The sequence below is a fragment of the Amblyomma americanum genome, chromosome 1, assembly GCF_052857255.1.
Source record: "Amblyomma americanum isolate KBUSLIRL-KWMA chromosome 1, ASM5285725v1, whole genome shotgun sequence".
Lineage (NCBI taxonomy): Eukaryota > Metazoa > Arthropoda > Arachnida > Ixodida > Ixodidae > Amblyomma > Amblyomma americanum.
The window spans coordinates 106,011,245-106,034,601 of NC_135497.1; the positions used below are offsets into that span (position 1 = coordinate 106,011,245).

The following is a 23,357-nucleotide window of genomic DNA, read 5'->3' on the forward strand; positions in this document are numbered from 1 at the left end:
GGTACAATTAATTTCACAAAATGTATTAAGCGAGACATTCTGTCCATCTCCGGACACAGCCAGACGTGGGCAAAGCGCACGCAATTAGAAATTTGTGCCAGTGAAATCGAAACAAGAAGTGTGTGCCAGTTGCTTTCACCAACCGCTGGGTGCGCTCGTGAGCAATTTTAAATTTGCTCCAGTGAAACCGAAACAAGTGTGGGCCAGGTGCTTCACCAATTGCTAGGTGCCTTAAAATCAATCAATCCGAAATAAGTGCCACTAAAACCGAAACAAGAAGTGTGAGCCAGCTCTCACCAACCGCTAGGCGCGCTAAAATCGATTGGGCCACTGGGGTCTACGAGTGTGTCCTCTCTTATTCATTCTTTATGACCCAACGCCAATCGATTCCTGCTATTGTACGATATTAAATTACTATAGAAGGAATCGCATGATCTACCCACTGCCCCGCGGAAGACTGAAGAAGACACCGATCCGCGTCGGCTACAAACAGGCACCTTGGTAAACTTGCATAAACTACACAAGATTGATTTCATTTAGAGGGCTTAACGTCCCAAAGCGACTCAGGCTATGAGGGACGCCGTAGTGAAGGACTCCAGAAATTTCGGCCACCTGGGGTTATTTAACGCGCACTGACATCGCACAGTACTCGGGCCTACACCAACCCTGTACCATAAAACATGGGAGTGCACACAGAACCTCAGACACCACAACATATATAATACAACATAGAACCTCACACAACCAATCCAAACAGAGATCAGTGAGGCACTGCTGGCCAGCTCAGATTTAGAGGACCATGCAGATCCTCCAAGTCAGAAGAGCCAACAGACTTGAGGAAGCCAGCGGAGCTCTGAAATAGAGGCCCCGACTATCGATAAGCCTCATATGAGGCCAGCTCAAATATTACTAATCAATTAAAAGCTTTTAAAGTGTGTTCACACACTCACCCGTCTTTTGAGAGCGCAAGAGCAAACTTGTGGAAGCCGTTCAGAGCTCCTGTGACTCAGCGCTGGATTAAGGGGGAGGGGGTAATTATGGGGGCTGCAGCCCAGGGCCTCACCTCTGACAGTAGGAGAAGGGGGCCCATTTATTCTAACCTGCTTAGTATATGGAACCATGGGCAACGGAACTTCGAGCGACACGTATGAAGCGAGAAAACCAGAACGAGCAGACGGGGCCCCCCGCCTATGTAACAGCATACGTTTAGCCTGACCATTTGGGGAGAGCTTGTCGAGCTGCAAAAACAGGAATCCCCCGCCATTCCGGCGAGGCCCTCTTTCTTACGAAGCGAGGTGTGTTTGCTTGAAATAGTTTTCGTGGTTTCCTGTGAGTCCGTCTGTCCAGTGCTGTCTGGAGAGGAGGGGCAAAGGGAAACACCTAAAACATGTAATGTGGGATGAGGCCCTGAATCTCCCTTGCCCCTCGTCACCACCACGCCACCCTCCACCTCTCAAATAGTTCCGCCGCTGTCCACAGAAAAGATGCGCTGCAGTACCCAACACTGCCTCCCATTCGACTTTTCTTTACCGTGATGGTAATTTGGGTGGGGGAGGATGAGTCCAACAGCAGATGATGATGAGTCTGATGGCAGAGTCCAGGCAGGAAAGGAAAGAAGACGTCACACGTGCTTTTGTCCGCGCCCCGTGGGGCATGGAATGTTCACTGTTCGGGCTAGGGTTGTGGAAGAGTGAAGGGGGAAGTTGGAGAGCTGGACACAAAGGCCTGTATTCAGGGCCCAGTCCTGCCTAGTGGCTGCGCACCTTCGCGTGCTCTCGACGGAAAAAGTAGGTCAGACAGGCCGCCGAACTTTCCAGAAAGAAGTAGAAAAAGATGACTCAGAGGCGACGGAGGGCGCGTAACTTCGCCAGCGCTTGGAGTCGCCCTCTCCCCTTTGTTCTCGCGCTCGGCGTCGACGGGGCGAAAGAAAAATCGAGAACCTCCCAGAACAGACGATTGCTTCTAGCCAATAGGAAGACGAGACCGGAACGGGAGAAGGAGTGAGTTTGTACGGAAAAGGAGGGAATTTGTACAAGGAACTCTATGCGTATGTGAACGCCTGCTTTGGCGCTAGTAACAGACAGACGCGGAGCTCGTCTATGAAAGGAAGTTGATCGCTGGCTGCGATTCAGCCCCGAGCCGCCGGTTAAGCTTGCATAAGCCCGCCAGCTGAGGAGCTCCCGCGGGACGCACCCTTCTCGGCCAGCCATGGACCATCCAGGCAGCGTGCGCCAGTCATCGGGACGGCCACCGTTGGACACCTGCAGTCGCGTCGGACTGAGGAAGTTCCCGGTGCGGTGAACAATTAGCATCCATTCATGCGAAAATGCTCGGTCGGAAGCATCAAAGTGGTGCGTCTAAACGAAAGGCGAAGTTAGAAAGAGAAGAGCGTGAAAAGAAGCTACCAAAGATGACAAAGTACCTACTGAATGCAGCTTCCGCGGAGCAGTATGATCGCTGTACCCAGAGTCCGCGTCAAGCTCCCAATAGTACCGACTGTGCTTCTGTGGAGGACTTGCCAACTCCATCACCACGGTTTCCTGACAGGAAGCAAGGTTTGACTCATCAAGGTTGTCTGGATCCTGTGAAAACGCCTCGGTCGTCCATATTTCTGAGCAACCGACGCTAACCGAGCACTGTCCTGTTCCCGAGTCAGCAGCGTCTATGCTACTCGGCCGGGCCACTGCCACAGAGCTCCAGGTGTCCGGTCCGCCACGCCCTATTTCTACTATTGCTGATCAAGAGATGCCAAACCTCCCGGATGAGCCTCCTTCTACTGACGAGCGCCAGGAAACAACACTCCAAGAACCGACTCACTTGTTTCCTGTTAGTTTGGCTTCAAATAATCATGTTCCCTCCCACAAAGTGTGCCTCTAGAGGACGAATGAGACGGCTTCTCGTTGCGGCAACAGAGAAGTACAGACACCCCGGCAGAAAGAGGTACATTGCGAGATTCTCCGAAGTGACCCTGCTAAGTGGCCGGACGTTATTACTGACAGCTTTCGGAGTGTATGCCCTGAGAAAGGCCCATTGTATGTTTAAAATCAGGCAGAAAATTTTCCGTCTTCAGAGAGGCAATACAAAATTCAGAAACGCTATGTGTCACCTCATCTTTTCGTGCGAAAGGCTGTAAATGGGGAGGCGTACGAGCGACACTGGTTAATGTACTCGGAGTCCAAACGTTCCGTTTACTGTTTCACGTGCACACTACTTTCGATTTCAAGAAACCTTAGTGCTTTCACCACGCACGGCTTTTCTGATTGGAAAAGAGCAGAAGAAAAGGTTTGCGCGCAAGAAAATTGCGTCGAGCACCGGAACTGCGTGACAGCATGGCTCGCCCGCTCTAACTCGAGCAGCACAACTGACAAGGAGCTGGTTAAGCATCTTGTCACTGAGACCGCTTACTGGACAGAGGTGTTGAAGCGCGTAGACGTTGTAGTTAAGCTTCTAGCTGAACGCAACCTAGCGTTTAGGGGCAGTGAGGAGATTTTTGGTTCACCTAGAAATGGCAATTATATGGCAGTGCTTGAGGCCATTGCCAAGTTTGATCCCTTTCTAGAGGAGCACATCAAACACTACGGGAACAAAGGAAAAGGTCACCCATCGTATCTGTCAAAAACCATTTATGATGAATTTATCGAGCATATGGCAAAGGCTGTCAATGAACGTCTCGTTGAAGAAGTCAAACGCGCAAAATACTTCTCTTGTTGATTCGACTCCAGGCCTTACTCACGTTGATCAGCTGTCAGTTGTTTTACGATACTATTTAAATGGGAAAGTGTACGAACGCTTTCTTGGATTTGTTCCAATCGAATCGCATACCGGCTTTTATCTTTTCGATACCGTGATGTCCCTCTTCACGACCAATGACATCTCAATTGGTGATTGTAGGGGCCAAGCTTATGATAATGTGAGTAATATGTCAGGAAAATACAAATGACTGCACGCTTAAATCAAACACCTGAACGAATTGGCAGTCTACGTCCCGTGTGCTGGTCATTCACTGAACTTGGTGCGTGTAGCGTTGACAGTTGCTTTGAGGCAGTCAAAATTTTCACTGTAATTCAAAGACTGTATGTGTTCTTTGCTGCCTCACCTAAGCGATGGAGGTATCTTTTGGACATGCAGCATGGGCGGAACTGGCCAGCAGCTTGTTTTGAAAAATCTCTCTGAGACCAGGTGGTCAAGACACGCTGAATCATGCAAAGACATTCTGAAAAAATTTGATGCAGTCTTGTGTTGCCTTGAAGCCATATCAAAGAACGAGGAAGAAAACGGTGACACTAGGAGCGAAGCGCACTCTCTCCAAGAAAATGACAAAACTAGAGACTGCATTCATGGCGATTTTCTGGAGTGAAATCTTGGAGCGCTTTGACAAAACAAGCGTAGCACTTCAAAAACCAGGCCTAAGCATTTCAACTGCCGTAGACCTGTAGAGCTCTCTAGAAGGCTTCGTTAATTTTTTGCGACCTCTCTTTGATACCTTCGAAGAGAGAGCACGCACGCTAAGTACCAATCTATGTTATCAGGATGAGGGCAAACGCATCGTTTTGGGTAAGCACCCGGACGGAAAAAGCGATAGTGCGCTACAAGGTAGAAAAAAGTTTATCGTAGAGACCTACAATGTTGTAATTGACAGTCTAGGCTCTGCTTTGCGAGTGCGAAAGGCTGCCTACACTGAACTCTGCGAAAGGTTTGGATTCTTAAAATTGCTGACAGAAGTTGGGAGCGAGGCCTCTCTGGCACAGCAGGCTGAGATGTTGGTGAAAACCTACAAAAATGATTTGGAGTCAGCATTTTCCGCTGAAATCGTTCAGTTTGCGAACTTTCTGCACAACTCTGTGTGCCAGGCCACGAGCCCCCTGGGAATAATGAAGTTGCTGCACGAAAAAAAGCTTATTGATGTGTTTCCGAACCTTAATTCTATTGTTTTGCGAATGTACTTAAGCATACCCGTGGCAAACTGTGAGACCGGACGATTTATTTCCAAGTTGTCGCTGATAAAAAATCGCCTTCGTTCAAGCCTCCTTGACGACAAGGTGAACTCGCTTGCTATCATGTCCATTGAAATTGACCTCCTCCGCGATCTATCCTTCGAACAGACTATATATGTTTTCGCCAAAGCGAAGGCGCGAAAGATGCCACTTTAAAGAGGACTGTTTGCGCTATACATGAATAGTTCCAATAAGTTCGTTGCGTCGCCTCCCAGCCTCCACGTTGCCAATGAAACGCTGAGCAGTGTAATTCAAGATATGCAAATCTTCGTTGTTCGTCTCTTGTTTGTTCTTCTTGTGATATTTAGCGTGCTTATAAAGAACTGCATTTTGTTTTTATAGTGCCGACGTTTATTTGGATTCGTCCTTGCTTGTCTTACCTCTAACGAAAATATTTTCAAATAATGTTTTGTCATTACAGTTGGTATTTTTCATCTATATTCTAGTGCATTTTTATGGTGTTTGTATTGCCTTAAGTATTGTATATATCTATTGCATATTTATAGATGAACGTGCACTATAACGATTACTGCAGTCTGATGCTTGAATTTTAATAAAGAATGCTTTGGATACAACCATGCGTCTCCTCACGGGATTAAACTTAGTGATGCAAGCAAAGCCTAGCTTCAGAAGGACCGACATCTGAGCTGTGTTGTCTTTTCTACGTTCTTGTTCGTCTTGAGTGCACTAAACTTTTCCTTAAAGCCTAGCTTTTTCGGAAAACAGAATGCAGATTAATCACAAAGTGAACATATGTGTTGGTGTTTACAACAGCACGCGTTTCAAGCAAGTTTTGTTCTTTTCCTTATAATAATAACAATAATAATAATAATAATCTCGTTCATCGCACTTCGTTCTTTTTAATTTGATGGAATTAAAATGGAACATGGCATATTTCCAGTAGCGTAGCAGACGAAGGGGGGGGGGGGGGGGGGTGGTGTCAGTATAGGGAAAGGGGGTCTGCATGCGCATTAGCCCAGGGCCCCCATTTTTCTTGATGCGGCCCTGGAAGCAGCCCACGATTTTGCCCGAGGATTCGTCAACCTGGCTGTGGCCTGCTCAAACCTGAGGTCGGCCAGGGAGCGTATGGTCACGTATCACGACATAACTGTGCTCTATCGTAATAATAGACTTAAATTTAATACCCCCCCCCCCCCATAAGTCTTTGACCAAACCTCAGCAGGTGGCCTGAAGGCAACTCCAGACAAACACTTTCCGCAACCCTTATAAGAACTCCATTATGTATCCGGGAGTATTCTCGCCCCAGTGTAAGCTATGTGGTCAAGATAGTGCCGACTTAGCTCATATGCTGCATGAATGTCCACGGGACACACTGCCGATGGACCTGCAGCTCTCGAACCGCGAAGAGTGGGAGGTTGCGGTCCTCAGCTCCAACCCGAAGAGCCAATTCCGGGCCGTGAGCCGAGCTTTGGAAGTCGCCGAGCGCCAAGGGCTCCTGGCCACATCACGCGACCAGCAGTGAAGCAGGAAAAGAAAAAGCGCCATGGAGACCCCACTCAATCTATAAAAGGGCGCCTTTCAATGAATTTTGATGAAAATAAAGTTTTTACCACCACCACTGCAGCCATGCAGTATAATCAGCGATGATGTAGTACCAATAAATTAGTATAACAGGCGATATTAAAACAGCGACTTCCATGAAGCAGTGAGCAGGGGCAGAAAGTTGGAACCTGAACCCCAGAAAAAAAATTAAAATTGGCTTTGAGGAAAGGCAATGACGCACTAGCTGTTTCATATATCTCAGTGAACACCTGAACCGCGCCGTGAAGGAAGGGATAAGGGAGGGATTGAAAGGAGAAAGAGTTGCCGTAGTGGAGGTCTCAGGTTTTTCGGCCACCTGGGGATCGTTAACGTGCATTGACATCGCACTGCACACCTGCGTCTTTTGCGCTTCGCCTCCTTCGAAACGCGGCCGCTGCGGTCGGGTTCGAACCCTGGTACTCCGGCTCAGTAGACGAGCGCCTTAACCACTGAGCCACCGCGGGAACCCCGAAACACCCGAAACCGAAAGTAGCGGTAGCAGTCGACTTTCCCATGATGCTCTCTCTCACCCATTAAACGAGAGGGGCCGTAAAGGGTCCAAGCCGAAGCCCGCGGGAGCCGTTTTGGTACGATTGGTTGGGACATAGCCTCCTATATTTTTGACCGCAATTACGGAGCGCTCTCAATCGCAAACCGCTCGCAAGCGCCAAGTGTTTCAGAGCTAGCTCCTCTCCTAATGGTCTGTGCTGTTCCCGTCATGGCAGCTTGGAACTGTTGTTGTATAGTCTTATTTTAAAAGTGCGCGGATGTTTTTGTTTACCGTGGGGCCGAGAGTGAGTTGTACTGGCTGCACTACGAGATCTCGGGATGAGTGACAGCAGTGAAGACTTGACCGCCACCATTCAAGTGAAACCCGATCCTTGATGCTATCTCTGCAGTTTACTCTGTGTGCAAAACTTATTCCAAGGTGGTATATTGCCTAAATAGGCCTGTGCTTTCTCATTGGGAACTTACTGTGTGCGGAAAACTTATTCAAAGCATGAATTGCCTAAATAGGACTGTGTTCTCTCATTTGGAACTATAGTGCTGTCCTTTCTTTCGTGCCATGCTTCCATGCCTTCCATGTTAACTACGACTAATTACATAAGAATGTAGGAGGATGACGTTCATCGGTACCTTTATTGCGCTGTGTGTGCGGATGTCGCAAAACGATGTGAAATTGCAAGCTGATGTAGAGCCTCGCCTTTTGTTTGTCTGTTATACTTTTATCCTCTTTCCTTTGTAATACTTTTGTTGCAATATTCTGCTGCTTCTTACGGAAAAGTATGCATAAACCAGTGTCACTGTCTGTCCAGCGTTTTGAAGTTTCGCTACAGAATGCCTCCTTCTATAGCGATAACCGCTAGGCCAAATGTTCTTGTGAAAGACGTAAGTTTTTGTAGCCAGGAAGTGTCCGCGGCGAATGCGAAGGATGGTGGCCCACAAGCTTTCTACGGTGCTGCGCCCGTGTTGAAATGCAAACAGATCTGAAGGAACTGCGCATACGCCACAGCTAGGGTTCAGAGGAAAAGGAGAAACGCTAGAAATGGCTGAAAGGCGGGAATGAAAGCCATAAAACAGTCCCCGCACTTTTGGCTAACGAACCCCCACGAAAGCCATTGCCCTTGTGATGACCAGAATCGCAGCAGTGAGCCGTAGGGCTTGATAACAAGTGCCCTGCTCATCGAAGTCACCGCCACCATGCAGGTGCGAGTGAGAGAGAGAGAGTTTAGATTATTAATGCATGCTACCTCTTGAGGAATCAGGGTTAGTGAAGAATTAGCAGTTGCGCAGCCAGCGCTATAATCATCCCCTTTAACAGCTGTAGTGCTACTACGTCCTTCCCGGGAACCTTTATCCTTGGAGTTAGCGCTCTAAAAAAAGGTGCGCTATATTGAATTTCAAAACATTGAACAGGGAACGCCCGTAATGACTGCCTTGCACCACATGAAAGTGTAGCAGACTGTGCAGTGCAGTCCGTGGCTGGCGCCTCTTCCTTTCTTCTTTCGCTCCCTTCAGCCCTTAAAGGCGTCCATGTGCTGTGGGATGTCATTGCATGTTAGAGATCCCTGGGTGGTTGAAAGTATTCCAGAGCCCTTCGCTATGGCACCTTTTTCTCTCTTTGTTCTTTCATTCCAAGCTTCCTCCCTTCCCCCACGGCGCAGGTGAAGTGTTCACAGTGAAATGAGACAGTTACTGCGCCTTCCTTTCCTCAAAAACCAATTTACTTCGAAAATGTAATAGTACACATGGCCAGGCACATGTATGAGGGATTGAGGGTTGGGAGGAGGTAGGGGCGTTGAAATAAGAGGTTCGCAACTTCTGCAGAACATAGCTCTTCTACTGTTATCTTCAGTCTCTGCTCGCTGGCTTTTGCTGAATTCGCATGCACCGATAGCAAGAAACTCTGAGGAGAGCCTAAAGTCTGCACGAGTGGTATCCTTGATGAATAATGGGATTGAAATGTGATTCTGTCTCCACAGCTAGTGCTCATAATCCACATTACCACTTTCGTAATCAGCATTAATTTTTAGTAATCGTTCATGATATGGTGTTCATGAGTTATAGTGGAATGATTACCAAATGGTTGAATGGCACGCTGTTCCCATCGAATGAGTAGTGCATCAAACTGAGTCGACATTTAACTTTCTCAATAGAATGTTAAAAATGAAAGGTGATGGAGGATCTTTTGTTTCCAGAAAAAAATATATTGCTAGAGCTTGCCAAAAGATACATGAACCTCAAACCTTTGTGCCTATTGTCGCCTTGTGTAACTATTGTTTGGTGGCTGAATGAAACTAGAATACTAGATTGTAAGCTACTTTAACTTGCTACTGTTGATCAGCTTCACTGATGTGTTCATCTTTGTTGGCACTAGGTTTTAGGGCGAAAGCTATACTTCATGACCAAAGCTGCAAAAGCCAGGCCATCGCTGAGGCCTTGACCTTGAACAAATAAATAAGTGGAACAAATGTTGCCACAACTGGGATTCAAACCCACAGTAGCGCGAACAGATCAGCTTCGCTGGCTACTGCATGAGAGCACTATGCTACCGCTGGAGCCGATCATGTGCCTCGTGTTAGACTGTCGCACACTCTCGCACTGTGCATTGCACACCATTGTCATCATTTTCCATCTGCGGCGTGAACAGATCAGCTTAACTTGAGTCTAATATCGTTGCCAGATGTGCCCACTTTCCAGCAAAGCAAAACCATGAGCCGATCAGGCTAAGTACATGCTTTTCACACATCTGCTCGGTTTAACTACGTTAAAACCCTACCGTTTTTTTGACTAACTATTCACGTTGGTGTGACTGTCCACAAAATTGACATGCTTCCAATGTCTGAGTCTTACTTGAACACCTGACAGTTGGGTTTAGACCACGAAATGAACACTTTTTAACTTTTGTGATAATCTTTTTCCCACATAAAACCTCCTGAATATGATAGAAATAATGAAATGAATGTGAAAAATTAAGTTATTAGTATTTTCACAAATTACAGTGAGCGTGGCCACTACTTTTGAGCTTTGAATATTGAGCCCAGCAATTTAAACATGTGCTTGCTGTGGGGCATTTGCCCAAGATACATATTCAGTTCTTTGACGTTCCAGCTTCAAATTATTATTGTGCTTAAAGTTTCTTTGGAGAAACTTTCTTTTCATTTGGAGCAATTATTCATTAGTGTCCACCTGAGTGCAGCCATACATCTACAAAAAAAAACTATACAGCTTTCTCAGAAGCTTTGCAGTTGAAGAAAAATTCGTTCTGGTCAAAGGATCGAACTCGGGACTACCGCTTATCGTGGGCAGGCACACTACCATCTAAGGTAACGAGGACGGCCAGCAGATATGGTAGGGTGAGATTGGATTGATTGGCAGCTCAAAGCAGAAGTAGTGTTATGCAATCCATTTAGAGGAAACCTTAAAGGTGGAGTAGTTTTCAATTGGGGAATAATTACTGATTAGCATCTACCTGAGCACAGCCATAAGGTTACAAAAAAAAGCTATACAGCTTTCTCTGAAGACTTGCAGTTGAAGAAAAATTCATCCTGGTCCATGGATAAAGTCTGGGACCACTGCCTATTGGGGTAGTCACTCTACCAACTAAGCTAACTAGGACGGCAATCGGCTAGATGGTCTTGGTCACCTTAGTTGGTAGGGCAACTGCACCCAATAGGCGGTGGTTCTGGGTTCAATCCCTGGACTAGGACGAATTTTCCTTGAACTCCAAAACTTCTGGGAAAGCTGTATAGCTTGCATTTATGCCTGCATGGCTGCACTCATGTGGACACTAATGAATTACTACTCCCTCATTGAAAGCTACTCCATAATGAGGTTTCCCCTGAAACTTTTCTTTTGTAGCAACACTGTAACTGTTTTTTTTTCTGTTTTTATTATTTTTATTGTGTACTATCTTGACAATAGGCACTGCAGCTTTCTGTGCACTACTACAGAGGCTTGTTGCCTTGGTAGCAGATTGATCGGTGTGGTATAGAGTCACCTTTAACTTTATTTAGCTCTGTATATCTGTTATGATTCCTTAGTTTTATTATTTGATTATAGTCATTACTGTACGAGCCGCAGCGGTGGCTTAGTGGTTATAGTGCTCTGCTGCTGACCCGAAGGACGCGGGTTCGATCTCGGCTGCGGTGAGCGCATTTCAGTGGAGGCAAAATGCTAGAGGCCCATGTGTTAAAGTACCCAAGGTGGTAGAAATTGGAGCCCTCCACTTCGGTGTCCCTCATAGCCTGAGTCACTTTGGGACGTTAAACCCAATAAACCAAACTAAACAATTAATTCTGTGTGAAACAAGATCAAACTTTGTGCAGCACCACTTATGTATGAAGCTCAGTGCCATTTCAGGTAGGGCATATATTTTGCTGTTGAATTTTTGTACTTTATGTGTAATAGTGTGGACCATATAGGTAATGACAATACTTTGACATGTAGGGCGACAAAAAATAGGTCCAGTAATTTATTGAGGCTGACTTGCTTGGTGGAGCTGAAATACAGACAGTCGTGGGGATTGCATTTACAGGATGAGCGCTGGTTGGGAGCCATGCTGTCTTTATGTTCCAGTGCTGGCCATGGTTTGCCCCCTTTGTGCTGCAGTTGCTGCGGTGTGTCTACAGCAGCAGCTAGCTCCAGCAGTTTCTCCTAGCTTCCTGCCATGTGTACTACTGGTATGTTTCTAGGGAACAATCAAGACTCGTGCTGAAGTGTCGTTTAAGAGCTGATTTTCCTCTAGCATAATGGCAGTCTGTTTTGCCCATTCATTAACTGCATACAATAGCGAGGGAAGGCCTGCCTGCTCAACTCGACTGCGCTCTGTGCTGCATGATGTTATTCCAAGCCCATGGCACAACCTACTGAGGGGAATAACTTTCTTTAGAGCTTGTGACAGTAGCTTCCTTTGTACTGGGGCATTGAGGGCTGCAGCATCACATGAGAGGCTGATATAGGGTTTTTGCTCTGTGGGGATTGGTAAAGGACGCAACCAACCACCCATTAGCTAGGGTCATGGATCTAATGCTGACTCAGTGACTAATAAATTTGTTGTAATAAAGTGCATGTGGTTGCTGACGTTTTATGGATGGTGAAGTCATCGAATGGCTGATTTAAATGGCGACCCGTTACTGTGGATGTGACGTTATACTGTATGGGAATTTTTAGGGGGTGCATAAGTACTGTACAATTCCTTGAGTAACTGAAGTTGATGAATACATAAAAAAAGAAATCATCGCTGCTTTCACCTGGAAAAGGGTAAAGAAATTACATAATCATAAATCATGTGGTGACAGAGTGGCTGTGGCTGTCTTCCCCTTAGCACTGCGTGTCTATGTCATGAGGCTGATGTAGACTCAGATTTGGATGAACTGCAGTGTAGTGTTTTAGGGCCGTGCAAGAACCTGCAAGGCTGGAAACTTCTCCGCTCTATAATCTTCTTTGACTCAGTATGTGATAACCGCAGCTAGCTTAGCTAGTTTTGGTGGCTTGCTTGACATCATAGCTTATGCTTGTGGTGTCGGGCTATTAGTATATTGGTTTCTGAAGATTTGCTAAGACAAAGCCTGATTTTCTGTGCATGCTAGTTTTTGTATTTACTTGGTTAGTGCACTGTTCGATTTCTGTGACGCATCTTGTTTGAATGATTTCATGTGCAAAATACTGCTTCATGTTTGATTCATGCATATTACATCACAAAGCAGATACCCAAGTGTTTTGGTATGTTGCACTGGATTTGAAGATATGTATTATGTCCTTTGCATTTTTTCACATGCTGTCGTGCTGTTGCGAGAACTGTGCAAGCCAGTCTTTAAAGCAAAGCTTAAGGCATTTTTTTCTTTGCTGCAGATTTTTTCTCTGTAGAAAGTGTTGTGTAATGTAGTCTTATCTCCTGTAGACGTGACTGCTGTGTGTGCAGAATGGGAGTCTGTGTTTTATAACGCAAGGCCTAGGCTTGTTACCAGCATTAGAACTTTGACAGCTATTGTTTTATGAGGGACTGCCTCGTGAGTTTATGGTGGCCGTTGTTGACTTTGTATTATGTTGCAGTCAGAAATTCCCCATTTTACTTGTTGGTCAAGGATGGTATTGTTTGGGTATGCTAAGAAAAGAATGGCTGCCCTTGTGTGGAGGAGTTGTGCCTTAGTCACTGTCACTTTTTTGTCCTGAGAAAGAGCAAAAAGCCTGGGTATTTTTATTATTATTGCGCTGACCTGAAAGCAGTTGCAGGTTTCACAGAGTCACAAAGGAACTGCCTATCTGCTGAGCCACATCTGTCATGACAGACACCCCCGTGATTTTGGCCCCACTGGCTGTTCTGTGCAACGTTGCTGCTAGGTGTTGGGACCTGCTGGTTTGGGGCTCTGAGCAGAGTATGTCATCTTTGGATCAAACTCCTTTAGGTTTGGTGCGTGTAGTGAATCAGTCATGAAATTGTTGCTGAAACACAAGATCTAGACAGGAGTCCTCAGTAATTTAAGTTTGAAGGCGCAAGCACTACCCTGTCCCGATGCCAACATTACTGACAACATTGAAGTGTATGCCCTATGAAACCTATCGTTGTTTTCAGTACCTTCTCTATTGCACATGCCTACGTCTGCAAAAAGTTGCTGCAACTCATTTGCATCACTCTTTTGCCTACTACAAAGTATATCAACAGTGCTTTGCACAGTATTTGGATTGGGAGCATTTGATATTTCTTCCTGCAGTTCCATTTTCTGCAAAATGCTTGACCTTGAGGTATGAAAGTGGACTTTGCATTGTGAAGAGTGATGAATTATTTTGTCTGTTATTTGTAAGTGCTATGTAAAATATGAACTGAAATGGCTGATATGTAACTTCGACAGCATCCAGAGAGCAGTGTGTGTGTGAACTTTGGAGCAAATTGGAGCGGTCTGTGCAGATGTTCAAATGTTCTTCGATATGCACCTCTTTCATCTGCATTTATTGCACTGACAGAAAAAAGTCAACCCTGTAGAGCCTCTGAATGTTAATAAGGGGTGCCTCTTACAGTTTGCAGGCATTATGTATTGTTGCAGACAATACTGGCTCCACTAGCTTGTGTCTGGATTTTAGTCACAACAGGTAAATTAATGGAGTGTGGTGTTTGGCTTGCTTGCCCTTGTCCTCTGGATGAGGGTAATTCTGCTAAACTTTCTTTTATATTCCACTGTTTGTTGTGTGAGTGGACATGTGAATGAAAAGATCAAGCACTGTTTTTGAATGTGTGGTGAGCATTATTCTTGATTGTAGGCTGTTTCTGTGCTGTAGAAGCTTAAAGAGATGAGGGGCACACTTTGGAAAAAAAGGAAGACATGCATAGATAAAAGTTTCGTCTTTTCTAAATTCTGCTTAGTGTGTTTGCCAAAGCTTGTGCGGCTTATTAGCTATTCCAAGTGTTAACCCACATAGCACAATGGAAAGCACTGCTTAATTGCTTTTAATGTTGTTGGTACATAATAAGTGTGTTAGGAAATCATGCGGAGGAATCTCACCTCCCCTAAAGTTTGCAAGAGCTCTTTAAGCACTTCAAGGTCCATTGATCACAAGAGATTCTTGTGGCATATGGTATGAAGTGACGTCCAACTCTATATATGTGTTTTCTGTCTGAGCTGTCGTGACATTTCTTTCTTGATGTGTTGTACAAAAAAGCTGTACTGATTTGCACCCACCAGATTTAGAAGATTTTTAATAAGCGAGAAATACTCATCAGTCTCCGCCCATGCACAAGCATACAAAGTAAAGCTATACAGATTTCACCGAAAATTCGTAGTTGAAGAAATATAGAAATATTTGTCTGGCTACTCCGCCTTGGGTAATTTTCTTAAATGTTGCACCAACACTGGTATACGAACACTATATGCATAGTACACTGTATGAACGTTGGTCCAATGTTTAGGGGAATTCCCAAAGCTGGAGTAGATTTGTAATAAGGGAGGACTTGTTGTTGATCAGCTGCTAGCCGTCCTGGTTGATCCAGTTAGTTGGTAGAGCGACTGCCTCAGAGACGCAGTGGTCCCGGGCTTAAACCAGGGCCAGGACAAGTTTTTCTTCAACTATCAAGTTTCTGTGAAAGCTGTATATCTTTTCTTTGTAGCCATATAGCTACACTTGGTTGGATGCTAATGAGTAATTACTCCCTTATTATAAGCTGAGGGAATTCCCCTTAACATTTGACCAACCCTGAAGTCATGTCTATGAATGCTTCTACACAACTGATTTGCTTAATTCCTACTGGTTCCCTTAATTTGTATGTTCCTTCTGCTGTTAGGACCTGCTCTCAAAGCTGCTACCTTTGCGCTGGGTTGCACTCCATTACGGTACTCTAGAAGCAGCCTGCATGCTATACCTGTGGTGGGGAGAGCGTATGAAGTGCGGCCAAGAAGGCCAGTAAAGCGAACTGCTGGGTCATCTGGTTCATGGCTAACACTGAAGGGGCTAGTGGAAAGAAGCCAACAGTCACCGAAACTAAGGAGCATAGAGGATGTTTTTTTCATATATCTTTAATTTGTGGAATAATTGGGTAATTATATATTATAATTATATGAGATAATTTATTAAAAAGGCAGGAGAGAGAACAACAGGGGCCAGTGGAAAGAAGATGCAAGAGGAGAGTACTCAGCAGTGAACTAAAGAAGTAAAGTGCCCACTGCAAGAAGCAGCCGTGTTACCCTTGTCTTTCATACTTCTTTTAGCCTGGCAGTCTGTTTTCAGTCAGCTTGCAGTCTAGTAGGTACACGCCTGTAATACTTGCTGGAGCTTTATTTTCACATATTATGGGCGTTTAGAGTGCAAGTTTATGGTCCTTCACACAGCTTTTATATGGTTGGTTGCTTTTTGTGCTGGGTGTCGATGCTTTTTTCATTTCCTTTCATTCACTAGTGAGAGAGCAAATGGCATGCACAGCAATATAACTAATATCCTTTTGCACGTTCCTTTTATGCAGGATATCCTACTTGGGACATGGCTTGCAGTGGACATGGCTTGCAGTGGGCATGGCTTGGGCATGACTTGGGACTTGGAACATGCAGTGCAGAGGACACTGATGAGTGTGTGTGTCTTATGAGCTCTACAGCAAAAAAAGTGGGGCTTGCCAACTGTGAACTATGATGCCATCTGCTCTTACATTGTTGGTGAGCTTCATTCCTAGCTACTTTGAAAATGTTTTTCATCCAGTCTCTCATGTATCAAGCTGTTGCTGATCCTCCCCCTTTAAATATGGCATAGACGTGTTAGCAACATCAGGGTCAAACGTTGTGCTGCTTGGCCAGGCATGAGGCTTAGATACTTAGATACTTGACTACATGCACAATGCTGGTCAAAAGTCTTGAGGCCACATGGTTTACTTTTGAACTGTATAGTGGGTCACTACAGCACGCCTGAAGACCAAAAGGTTTTGAAAGGTGAGGATGAGGGTTCTCACCCTACAGAGGTTTAAAACATGGCTGGTATCATGTATGCTTCTGTACATGACTGATAAGTAAACTGTGTGGCTTGAAGACTTTTGACAAAAGCTCTATCTGAAGCACCTTTTAGTAATTGCTCTTCTGATTTCATGAAAGCAGTTATCAACCTTACAGTCATAATGTTGGTTATCATGAGAACAAGTGCGTGCAGCCTCAAGTACTCTAAGCTAATTCTAACAGAGATATAGTAAGGGAAGGCAGATAGGTTCACCTGGCATAATGCCTGGCTGGCTATCCCACACATGGAGAGGAGGTAGGGAGGAGGAAGACATTCTTTTACAGCACCAGCTATTAAAGCGGAGGTTCCTGGCCATAATGCCAACCGTCGTCATGAGCACCAAGCACCTGCATATATATGCATGTGACCACCCTGTGCATATAGCCCTTGCCTTGTGCCTCGTACTAACTTCGTTTTCGTCACATGGGGAATGGGGTCAGAAAAAGGCACTGCCAAATACACTGAAAAGCCTCTCGTGAAAACATTCTAAAATAACTGGATGGTGTGGCATCCTGCATGTCACTGCGGTAGTGGCCGCTGCAGTTATGGAAAAGCTGCCAGGGGTGGTGTGGAACACCAGTTGCGTTGCAAGAGGACCTTGGAACGCTTATAAAACAGAGTGTTGAGCTCTGAATGTTGCACGTATGTGGGCCAGAGCCGAAAATGTGCGCTAGGTTGAACAGTGGATGAACGCTCTCTGGACGCCGTTCACAAATTCACTGCATGGCTAGATGCTAAAGCCCATACCATCACATTTCTCACACCATAAAGCACACTCTGCAACCCTCCCAAAGCAGAAACACAAATGTTACACACTCATGCAGGGCAGCAACATTCATAGCAAGTGCAACAATTGCAAAACCACAAGTTGGATCAGGTATTCACCCGCCGCAGTGGCGCAGTGGTTAGGGCGCTCGGCTATTGATCCGGAGTTCGCGGGTTCGAACCCGACCGCGGCGGCTGCGTTTTTATGGAGGAAAAATGCTAAGGCGCCCGTGTGCTGTATGATGTCAGTGCACGTTAAAGATCCCCAGGTGGTCGAAATTATTCTGGAGCCCTCCACTACGGCACCTCTTCCTTCCTTTCTTCTTTCACTCCCTCCTTTATTCCTTCCCTTACGGCGCCGTTCAGGTGTCCAATGATGTATGAGACAAATACTGCGCCATTTCCTTTCCCCCAAAAACCAATTATTATTATTATTATCAGGTATTGCTGATCATCTGCATTATCATTCATGTGATTGCAATTAATTTTTTGTTGCAGAAAACGTAGCCCCTCTGCCAACCCTGTCCTGCATCTGATTTTTCTATGTTGCACTATTTCTTCATTCATCCACTCAGTGGTTAAAGTGACAGTCTACTGACTTTTTTTGGCTTTTTTTTTTTGCCAATAGAAAGTTTCTTGCCTAAATAAATGAATATTCGGCTGTGGTGCTGAGAAACACAGGAGAACAATTTGAAAACTATATTTTTCATATGGTAGTCTTGTTTCCTCAATGGTATATGGTGTCTTCAATACCTGACATCTGGGACACGATTTAAAGTTTGTTACTCTGTGCAACTCCAGGACATGACTACTGCGCCGTCTACGCGATGGGCAGTAGCAATAATGAGCGTGACTAACCGTTTTAGATGCCATTTTCTGTTTGCATTGAAAACAAATGTCTTTCCTCCTAAATAGGATACTCAGACCTCACTAAGCACAAATTTTTAGTCTTTCAGTGCAGTATACCACTGATTGACTTTTACAGACATGTGCAAAATTTTGTACCAAGTGTCACAGTTGTTGGAAAAATTGACTTCGAACTGCCATGATTTGTCAAGTAAACTCATGAGGGATTGTGGAATCACTTTCTGTTTTGAAGACGCGCACTGTGCTCAAACCTGAGGAAAAAGACGATGTTGTTACTGGGAACAAAATCTGCTTGCATAAAAATGGTGCATGACGTGCTACCCAGTTCACTGTTTTGTGAATTATCTGCTACGTTCTCAATGCAGCATAAAAAAACAACTTATTTGTGACTTGGAGAATGCTAAATTTATCTCAAAGGGATCACTGCTAGGTGCAGCATGCTCGCAGAAAAAGTTGCAAGTTTGTTTTGTACACTATTATGTGCAAAGCACCTCAAAGGGTTAACCAAGATGCATAGATTTTGTCAAATCTGCAGTTGATTTAAAAATCTGAAGGTTATTTAAAAGTACTATCAATAAAATAAAACTGGAGGTATCTATCACACGTACCATCAAACGCTTATGCTGGCAGCATAGCAGCAGCCAGCCTTTTTGAAGACTTTAGAAGAGGTGATGAGAAAGCATAGGTAAACCGTGCAAAAAAAATGATTACAAGTTGAAAGGGAAAAAAAATCTAAGATGTCTGAAGTTTCTTCGAGCAAAAATAATGCTATTCATTGCACTCAGTTCTATTCATAATGTGTAGTATATAAACACCAGGTGACATAGACAGGAGCCGCAGCAGTGGCTGAGTGGTTATGGCGCTCGGCTGCTGGCTCGAAAGACGTGGGTTCGATCCCGGCCGCGGCGGTTGAATTTCAATGAAGGCGAAATTCTGGAGGCCCATGTGCTGTGCGATGTCAGTGCACATTAAAGAACCCCAGTGGTCGAAATTTCCGGAGCCCTTCACTACGGCGTCTCTCATTGCCTAAGTCGCTTTGGGACGATAAACCCCATAAACCAAACCAGACATAGACAGGTTACATGGAGATCTGTGAAGTTCTAACGCAGCATGGTGCAATCATCGGCTCTGACCAGACTTTCTTTGGCAATTTAAACTATAAATTCCTGCCAAAACCCTGGGTTCTGCCCTCATTTTTGTCATCATAGGGAAAGATCTACAAGGATATGACGAAATTTTTATACTCGTTTCTGCCAGTAGACTATCCCCTTTAAGGTTTTGTACTATTTCTTCAGTTATCCATTAATGCTAATATGCAACATCGTCTGGGCTTCCTCTGTGGCCCCTCGTAGTACGTGTCTCAAGGTGAGGGTGCTGGTTCTTTAACTGTTTACTTTTACTGCTTGAGCATATTCATGAAGTGGCTGTGTTTTTATGCGTTTCATTTTTAGATCGTGTTGTGGTTATTGCAGGCTGTTCTCTGCATGCCAGTAATGGAAAAACAAAGTGTGCTAGCATGGCACAGCAGCCATTTCTGTGGTGCAGTCAAATTTTATTTTCAGCATCTTGCATCCACTGACAGCTTTGATGTTCAAGCGGTACAAGCAAAAAGCCTAACAAGAGCTTGACAGACAGGCCCTAGATCAGCTGGAGCTTGCCTTTATAAGAGAAGCTTTTAGTTGCCTATCTCTGCCTTGGGAGGCAACAGAAAAGTCCCCTAGTGATCTGGACACAGTGGGAGGGTAGCACATGGCTGATTCTAAGATCCATATTTGTCTGTTTTACCAATCTCGGATAAAGGAAATATTTTTTTGTATGAATTTACCCCAGACTTCAGTTAGCTTGCTTTCATTTTTCAATTGCAGTAAAGCACTTTATTCTTCATTTTGCATCATCTGTGTTCATCCTTCATCTTTAATACTTGCAGATGAGAGATAGCACTGCCGGTGCAGCCTTGGCAAAAACTTCCTTCTTTGGTCTCGCATCACCACAAACAACAGGCCGTCAGTTCATTTTGACTGAATGAGGTGAGCACGGTGCCCAAATGTATCACTAAACAAAAATTGCCATGAGATGCCACCTCTCTGCAAACTCTGAATGCAAACAGACGAGTGATTTACCCGAGGGAAGCATTTAAACTTGTCTGCCTGAATGAAACATTAAATACAGAGAGGTGTCATGTTAAAAAAGCAAGGTCTTTTATTTGTATAACAAGTTGTTTGGAAATTAAGCTTGATTGAAATGGCCCTCATAGTGTGACACACATTTCAGTCATGCATGCCAATCCCCTCTTTTAATGTGAAATCTCTGTGATGTCTTCGGGGCTATTACTGTTGTGTTCTAGCTACAGATTGAAATGATTGCCTCCATGAATTGTAAATCTTTATGATCCTTAATGACCCTTATTGACCCTTAATGAACTAGTGGAGGTGTACATGAAGAACAAAAACTTCCTATTTACTGTGAGTAGCGCCTGTAGCACACAGGCCTAACTTCTCCTGTGATCCTAGGAAGGTCCTAGGCTGGACCCAGAGTGTCCTCATGGCTTCCTTTTTCTCCAGTAATGCTAATGCCATGTTTCTGTTATGCTGGGGAGAGTATTTCAAAGGTTCCAGTATCATGCCCTGGTTGTGTAATGGCTTCCTCAGTTATTTATGAGGTTTATTTTCCTTCACCCTCATTGTCATGTGCTAGTCACCTCAGCAGCACTTTCTTGAAAATTTACATTACTACATATCTTCTTTTGCCGGCTGGCAGTAATGTTTGAACCACAGGCTTCGGTCACAGCGTATAGAGCTGCATCAAAACATTGAGCTAGTTTGTTCTGCCTCTTCTCCCTGCATAGTGCTTTGTCCGCTTGGTTCTGTATGTTGTTGCGCATGACATCTTTGATTGGACAGGGAATTGAGGGGCTCGTTGGTCTGGCATCACTGCAAGCAGCAGACTTTCAATTCATCAGTGTAATCTTTGGACTTTTCTTTTGCTGCCCTGTCTTCTTGGCACCCTGCACTGTCCTGGCCCATGTCAGTGTTAATTGCTATTAGCAGCTGTGTAGGACAGGAAGGGAGCATTAATAATGAAACGCTACATACTGCTTTGTAACAAATGCTTTATCCATAATGCGTGACATATAGATAATAGAGCATCTCTTGCTTCTTCATGCCTGTGGGTTAGATTGCTGCCACGTACCACTTAAGTTGGCCCTAGTTTATCCAAACTGTAGTCTGCTGACAGGCTGTCATCACATGTCATTTCAGCATGTGGCCTGAAGTGAACATGGTTACACACATTGATGGCACCTCTTTTGGTTTGCACTGTGTAGTAATGCCTTGGCTGGGGACCAACCTGAGTGACAACTATTTTTTGCAAAGTATTCCTGTGCTTCACCCTAGCAGGCTGGTGCTTTACGAGAGTCAAAAATCTGTGAGCGTGGATATTGCAGTGCTTGAGCTGCGCACTCTGTCTGCATCGGAAAGGTTTCTGGTGAGCATCAGTAGAGAACAATGGTTTTGGGGTTTCTTGTAAGTGTCAGTATGAATGTTCTCAGTTCACTGCCCATCAACAGCTCTGCAGGCGAACCTGTTCCATTGTTGGCCTGTCAGTTGAGGTGGACCAAGTGCAAACCTTTGCCATCACTGTATGACATGATCATCTTGAACTTTCAATAATGTGCGCTGTTTTTCCCACCTGATCATGGGAACTTTGGCACAATGGTGATGATGGTTCATGAACAGCGTCCCATCCTTGCAACAATGCTCTGAATGCTTCCGAGTAAATAAGGGTCCCTTATCTGAGAGAAGCACATTATAGATTCCAAAATGTGTGAAGGTGTCTTTTAGGAGCAAAGTGATTGATGTTGCTGTGGTAGTTTCCATGCATTTCACTTCCACATACTTTGAAAAGCAGTCAACAGCAAGGATATAAATGCTTTCTGGTGTCAAAGGGAGAGAAATCAGCTGCTAACCTTTCCCATGTTTGAACTGGCAGGTCTCTATCAAGCAGCAGTTGTAAAGGGTTTTCCTTCTGGTTGGATTAGCAAGATGTGGGCTGTGATTCTCTTGTCAATTGTTGGCTAAAAAGCACTCTCGGTTGCTAACTCCATGTCACAATGCCTAGGTGTGTCGCGTGAAAATTCACGTGTTGTGAAAATATGATCTTGAGACACAATGAACTTCAGAGAAGCGATCTGTGCATCTTGTTCCTGCAGAACTGCATGTTGCTTTTTGAATCTGTTCGAGCATGGTTGGTGACGCTTGAACTACCTTGCGGCCAAAAGTCATGGATCACTGTTTCCTGTTTCCATTTTGGCTCCTGGGTTAAAGGACTGTATTAACCACGATCAGCTGCTTTTTGCTGTTACTCTGGAGCTGGAGCAAAAGCCTTTGCTTTGGTGACATTTTTGCTAGGTCCTTAATCTGTAATCCAGTTAGAGGTTGGGCTGTTTCAGTTATTACAAACAAGCCAAAAGTGTAATGGTGGAGCCATTCTCATGTGAACACCACAGCTAAGAGTTCTTTTTTGTCTGTTCATAAAGTTGTTGAGGAGGTATGGCCTTCAAAAACCCTTGTCAATGGCCTGTTAGAACAATCAGTTCAAATGGCACTCAGAGAAAGCAGTAGCAGCTGAATGGTGTTGCAAACTTGTGTGCTGGGAAAATGCTTCATCCAGAGTAAGCTGCCGGACATCAGTCTTGGCATCATGGACTAAGAACACAGTTGAGCCATTCATGTTTGCAAAAAGCTCTTTAGAGTCTGGTAAATCATAGTCGATAGTGGTGCCTCTCGAATGCTGCGTTAGGGTTCTGTGGATCAAGGCATAAATAAATTGCTCAATCTTTTTGATGACCACGACAATACGGGTCCGTTCAGAATGTTTACACCATGTGATTATGCCATTCTGCTCCATGCACTTAAAATTCACTGTCACCTTGCCCTCCAATGCATTTGGTACTCTGAGTGGACACGGGAATAGCTCTTCCGACCAGACGCTCAAACGTTTCCCCTTTAAAATACAGGCAAGGCTTACATTCCTCGTGCCTTGGTTATCAACCGCCTCCTGCGATGCGATACCCCTGGCTTCATCACCCCTAGCATCAGATCTCGCTCGCACCTGCGCAAGTGATGGGATGCTTCCTTCGCTCCCTGCCTTCAAGCTCCTGTGTGCGGCTGGACTGTTCGAACTCACTTTCAAGCAACCTCCCGGATCGACAGCGGCATCATC

The 23,357-nt window shown here is 44.9% G+C and overlaps 1 long non-coding RNA gene across 5 annotated transcripts in view; it reads left to right on the forward strand.

Moving 5' to 3' along the window:
• The first annotated feature begins 7,096 nt into the window (after window positions 1-7,096).
• Window positions 7,097-23,357, forward strand: part of LOC144113397 (uncharacterized) — a 39,107-nt gene continuing 22,846 nt past the window's right edge. Inside the window, exons 1-5 of one of the 5 annotated variants that reach the window (XR_013310775.1) lie at window positions 7,097-7,123; window positions 11,575-11,719; window positions 13,272-13,414; window positions 15,988-16,174; window positions 20,065-20,164. This is a non-coding gene — a long non-coding RNA (uncharacterized LOC144113397). Of the gene's footprint in view, window positions 7,237-11,574; window positions 11,720-13,265; window positions 13,415-15,987; window positions 16,175-20,064; window positions 20,165-23,357 lie in introns of all 5 variants that reach the window. The other 4 variants (XR_013310777.1, XR_013310774.1, XR_013310773.1 and 1 more) reach the window with 4 other exon arrangements.